This window comes from Thunnus thynnus, chromosome 8, assembly GCF_963924715.1.
Source record: "Thunnus thynnus chromosome 8, fThuThy2.1, whole genome shotgun sequence".
NCBI lineage: Eukaryota > Metazoa > Chordata > Actinopteri > Scombriformes > Scombridae > Thunnus > Thunnus thynnus.
The window spans coordinates 16,565,612-16,571,611 of NC_089524.1; the positions used below are offsets into that span (position 1 = coordinate 16,565,612).

A 6,000-nucleotide genomic window follows, 5' to 3' on the forward strand; every position below is an offset into this window, starting at 1 on the left:
AGACATGTTATCAGGCATTAAATTTACCTTGTTGTGCATGTGTTACATACAAGAACAATTTGCAGATGATAGGTATATATTATATTTATATTATGTTGAGATTTTTTTCAACAATATTCAATATTCATAATCATAATTTCAGACATTTAGATGCTTAAATGTATTCAAAAACTGTTCTTCTCTTTTACATTTTTTTTTAAAAATCTGTGTTTAATTGTAAGAGGCAAAATGTTAATGTGTCACTGATGTTTATGAGTTTTTTTTGTAGATACATTTAAGTCAGTTTGCATATATTTAATTCAGGATATCAAACCCCGCACCCACCTACACAGTAAAACACCCACAGCCACCCACTGAATTCCTCCTACATACAAACCCACACACACCCACCACCTCATACACACGTATCTGTCCACTCACAAAAAACACCCACGCACACACATCCATCAACACTAATGAATGCTCAATCACCCGCCCGGTAACTCCCACGCACACAAACAGACACACCGACTCATTCCCCAACAAATACAACAGCAGCCCATGTCCTCCCACACACAGACACATACGCTCACACACTCTTTACCCCCTGCCTTGCTCCATTTGCACCGTCAGCCTGATGCAGAGCTGAGTCAGCAATCACCCATTGGTACGTGTGTGTGGAGGAGCCTGCAGCCTCTCCAGGAGCACTTTGGTGAAGGAGGGAAAAGGAGGGACAGATGGGCTGAGAGAGAGCTCCTGGGCAGGTAGTCATCCCTAGAATGTGGGGGAGTCTTCGGGGGGTCTTGCCGGGGGATGAATGGCCTTTAAATGCCCCCCGCCCACACCCACTGAGTGTCCGGGGGGGAGCTATTGTCACTAAAGACTCACCCTCCCTCCTCCCCCTCCTCCTCCTCCTCCTCCTCCTCCTCCTCCCACTCTTTATGCTGAGTGGGTGCATCACAGGGAGATCACCACCTACAAACACACCTGCAGGAATGCACTGGAATGAATATGTAGGGTGTCAGCAAATGGACCGACATCTGTTATGTGAAGACACGCAGCCTTCCTCGGTGAATATGAATGACATCTCTCCAAATTTCCCACTGAATTAATGGGATCTTCGTAGTGCTTTTTGCTGCAAAAACAAGGATATGATCCAGCTCTACAACTGACACTAAAGTCGCTTTTAACTCATGCCAGACTGTGCCCTTCTTGCAACAACCTGGGCAGCCTGAGTTTAGCCCACAGAAAATAATTGAAGCCAGGAATAAAAAGGTTCACCAATAGAGCAGAAAGAGAGAGTCAGAAGCTTGGGAGAAAGTTGAGACCGGGCATTAAATCTCTAGTCCCTTATTCTGTCAGCGCCACCACCGCCACAGAGCCACGTCAAAAAATTACACAGCAGCTCCAGCTAGCAGGCAATTACAGAGTGGGGTCTATGAGTGACGCCTGTGTAGGACTGGCTGGCACTCTGTTCACTGACAGGTACTCACAATTTACAGCATAGGGTTCATTTTCAGATGAACTCAGTCCAAGAGCTGGGCGCACTCCCAAGGCCCTCTTTCTGTTTCTCATGGTCGTAATTACATTAAATATAATCATTCAGGCCCAAATTGCTGGTTAATGTCTGTGGTTGTACTCAACCAATGACTGCTAGACTCTGAGAGGAAGAGAAAGCAACAGGGAGACTGAGAGGTTGAGAGAAACCCGTAGAGAAAGAGGGAAGAGATAAAGGTTGTGATTGCCAGGGACTCCGTCTGGGCTTGGTGGCGGGCCTGATGGCACAGTGTCAGTGTCGTTGTGTGGGTGTGTGTTCAGGAGCGGTTTCAGCCCAGACGGACGTGACACACACATTCAAACGCGTGTCAGGAGGCCACCCACGCCTGACACAGGGAGATTGCCAGGCCCTGACACACGGAGCGTGGTGAGGTGACAAGTTCGTCAAGAGACGGATCAGTGCCTCCTTGCCACATGTCAGTCACTATCTCTCACAGTCATGTCTCACTCTCCCCCTTTACTCCCCCTTACCTCCTTCCCTTCTCTCATGATCTGAATATGTAAGACTAATAATTTGTGTTTCATAACCTCAATACAAATCCATCTTCTGAGGCATGTATTACTGGCAAAAAATTGCAGAGTTAAATGTCAAATATCTGACCTCCTCAGAGTATCATTTTATATTCCTAAAGTAGATGATAGAAAGCTCTCATGTCAAATAATGTCATTCCATATCGTTTACCGTAACATCACACAGGAGAGCTCATTTTTCACATTTAATAACTTTAGACAAAGCCCAGATGTAAAGACAGTGCCACTGCCAGTGGCTGATATTGCCAAGACTTGGTAATTTATTCGCCTCCAGATCCTTTTTCTCAACAGTACCTACAACTGTGGACTGACGAGCCTCCCTTCAAATGTTCCTTGTGGTTTCTGTTGGGGCGTTCAAGACCTCATGCAAATGCTTAATCACCTCACTTTACTGTTTGTCCCAACTGGCAAAGTAAACAAAAGGCACACTTGGGCAGGCGTCTTAAACAAGCTGAAGAGCGTAGGAGGTTTCCAGAAATAAACCACAGCATGCAGTAAAATCACAGCGGAGGGAGGGTCAAGTGTGCCAGATTTCAAAGGGAACCCATAAAAAGACAATCTGGTTTTCACATTTTGACGAAGGAGGCAAAATGTGGCTGAGATACCATGCCACCGCCGTTTCCAGCAAAGGGTGCTATCGCCAGCGCTTACTGTAATTCAATCTCTGTTCATGCGTGGGGATTTACGGCTATTGTTAAATCAACGGCTCTCAGAGCTTGTAGTCGAAACCCAAAATGATTAAGGTTTTCATTTCTAACAGTCACTACAGCAGCAGATTTTGATTAATTTTGATGTCTCAAAAAGGAGAACAGGGAGCAATCATTTGAATTGACTGTTACTTGGTTGACATGGAAACCTGCATTTTTTTTCTGTCTTGATGGCACATGACTGAGAATTTTGAAAATCATGCACAGATCTTTATAGCACACATATCACATCACAAGTAGTATCGTGTCCAAGTATTATATCACCTGTAACAACAACCATCTGTGCCATCAGTCACTCTCCCTAACATTGCCTTCAGTTAAAGATCTCTGGACATCTCACATCATGTGCATGTACACTTGCTATCTCTCTCCCAGACCATCTATGAGACCTCAGCAACACACCAAACGGGATAATCCCTTGTCAACATGTTACTGATCCTGGGATTGGGCTGCCCCTGGGCCCTGATCTCCCCTCTGCCTCCCTCCTTCCTTCATCACTGGGTCCCTCAGGCCGACATGGACCCTGACAAAGCCCTAATCCATCACCTCCTGTCAGTGAAGGCCGCACTGCAACACCCCCCCTCATGGGCCAGCATTAGCCTAATCCACTGGGCCAGGGCTCCATGAGAAAGGAGCGCCCACATGGCTTCACCCCAGTTCTGTTTACTCGTCCCATCTGAGTCAACACACTCCCCAGAAAAGAGAGGAACACCGTGAAGCTCCTGGGCCTATCCTGAACCGTCCACTGCACCCACCAGCAGAGGAGGCTTTACCTTGGGTGGTGATGCAGTCTGTCAGTCTGTAGGTCTGTCTGGAAGGCCTCTGGTGTGGTAATGTAATCCCTGGAGCAAACACAGACCTCCTGACTTCAGAAGGGTGTAGCCTACTGTTGGATGCCTCCCTCAAGGGGAAAAGTACACTTTGATGATGGTCCACATCTGTGAATCGACAGCGAAATGTATAGCCTTCAGGGTGCACTCACACTACATATATACACATGAAATGCATACAACAGCTAATGATAGTCACAGGGTGGAAACGGGAAATTACATATTTACTGTCAAAGTGGTGCGGAAGCTATTTGGTTTCAGCAAATAGCTCAAAGCACTTAGCTTAGTGTTTTCAAACAAGTTTTTGAAAACAAATATAATAAAAAAAGATGACACCACAGTTTGGATAATGTTTGCTAGAAAGATGAGAACTCGGTTGAGCTGACAGTTTTGTCAGCTGTCTCAGCAAAGAAATTCACATTAAATCTTCTTTTTTAAAGCTTGATATGAGCATAATAGATAACAACTCACCACTCTACAAAATGATGTAATTTTGAGCTGAAACTTTTTGGCTCACCAGGTGGAAGCAATTAGAGTAATCACTGTCTATCACTATCTAATGTTAATGTTAATGCGCTAATTGGCTCATATCAGTGTTTTTGATCAATGTTCACTGTGTTGTTTTATTCTTTACATTCATAAAATACTAACATCATAAATACTCTTACCTAAACTGCTCCGATAGGGAGAAGCTGGCCCTCTTCTCTTCAGGCAGGTTTCAGTGACCATTCAGAGACAACACTTCCCTCTAGTGGTGGAGATATGAACAATTATCCAGTGCAAGAATCTAATGGCTGGATAATGAATGAAGAAAATAATGTAACTGAATTCAGATTTAAAGGATGCATTTTCAATTAATTAGTAAGTGGACAGAAAATCACATGTTTTATAATAAAGTATGGTGTGTGGAAAGGCTCAATTTGTGCGGTGAACTTCTGAACTGAACCTTTGATGTTACAAACACAGACACACATCAGCTCAGTTGGCTTTCTATTTGTTATTTGGCCTAATTGTTTCTTCTACTGTCTAATATAAACTTGGACAACAATCTGCTGCTGTAATAATTTCATCACCACTTTTGTTTCATTTGGGAATTTTAGTCTGACATCATGGCTTTTGCACACAACAAATACAGTGTACATGACACTGCAGGGTGAAACTCTCAGTAAATGTCAGAGGGGATATTAATCCTCTCTCAGTTTATCAAATTCAAGTTGTAAAAACAAAACTGCAGTTCACACAAAAGTGCTCATAGTGTTTGTGGGGTTAAATTAATATTACTCACATCCTGAGAGAACTTTTTAGGTCTGCATATAAACTTAAACCAAAATAACCAACCATAATTAATGGAAATCAGTAGTAAAAAGAGAAAGATTGTGTAAAAGAGAAAAATAAATAGGGATGGAAATATTTATTCAACAGTTGCTATGGTTAAAGATAATGAATAGTCCAGTTTATTGACGAATTCCAAACTTGTGTCAAGGGATATAATAACTACACTTGTTAAATTCAAGATAATTACCCCGTTTTATTGGACTCACTCAAAATGATTTAGACTCAATATGAAAGAAAATACCAAAAGCAGCCAAGAGGATTAACTAGTCATTACGTCAAAAACCTTGCTGATCATAAAAACAGAGATTGGAAGATTTTACTCACAGATTTATAGATAATATTGAAACATTTTCTTAGCTCAATATTTCATTCTACTTTCACCAAAATGCACTCGTAGAATTGACTGACTTGACTGCAAATTGACCCCAGACCCTGGTGAAAGCAGCGCTGATGCACTCGGTAAACATTCCCAGAGGAGAGGAGAAAACACACCTGAGCCTGGAGGTGTGTGAGCCACGTGCAGAGGGAACTGAACCAAGGTCTTATTTTCCTTAACACTGACTCCCTGGATGGCTCGTCCCTTCTCTCCTTTCTATGCTTGAGTTACCATCCCTTCTCCTGGCAGGTCTCCCTTTATTCCAAACCTATGTGATGACTACATGTCCCTAAGGGCCCATCCGCACAGAGTTTCACATTCTCTGCAACACATATTGTCTGGCCCAAGATGAACAGACAAGGAATTCTGGCAGGAAAAGGGAGTTATTCTGCCTGAAGGGGGAGAGGGAGCTGGTAGTGGGATATTTCAGGATCTCCTGGGGCTTTGTTGGCATCCCGTACGGCTTTGTTATCAGCTCCAGTGGGGAATTAGAGGATATTCAAGGGGAATCCTGGACTGCGGGTGGGGTGGACTTGGCAGTAAAATGTACAAGTAAAATGTGCATTTGATTTGTGTTGAGTGTATGGGGTTGTTATAGTTTTATTGGTTACATCAGGGTTTTTTTACTTCATTGCGAAATATGCTTTTAATTTCAGTAGAATTTCAGTTTGAGTAACACGTTTTA

The 6,000-nt window shown here is 43.2% G+C and overlaps 1 protein-coding gene across 2 annotated transcripts in view; it reads right to left on the reverse strand.

Moving 5' to 3' along the window:
- Positions 1–4,339, reverse strand: part of her6 (hairy-related 6) — a 58,816-nt gene extending 54,477 nt beyond the window's left edge. Inside the window, exons 1-2 of one of the 2 annotated variants that reach the window (XM_067596782.1) lie at positions 4,273–4,339; positions 3,548–3,712 (exon numbers count right to left, since the gene is read on the reverse strand). The gene's annotated coding sequence lies outside the window, so the exon portion shown is untranslated. Of the gene's footprint in view, positions 1–3,547; positions 3,713–4,075; positions 4,091–4,272 lie in introns of those variants that run through there. The other variant, XM_067596783.1, reaches the window with a different exon arrangement.
- Between the last annotated feature and the right edge of the window lie 1,661 nt (positions 4,340–6,000).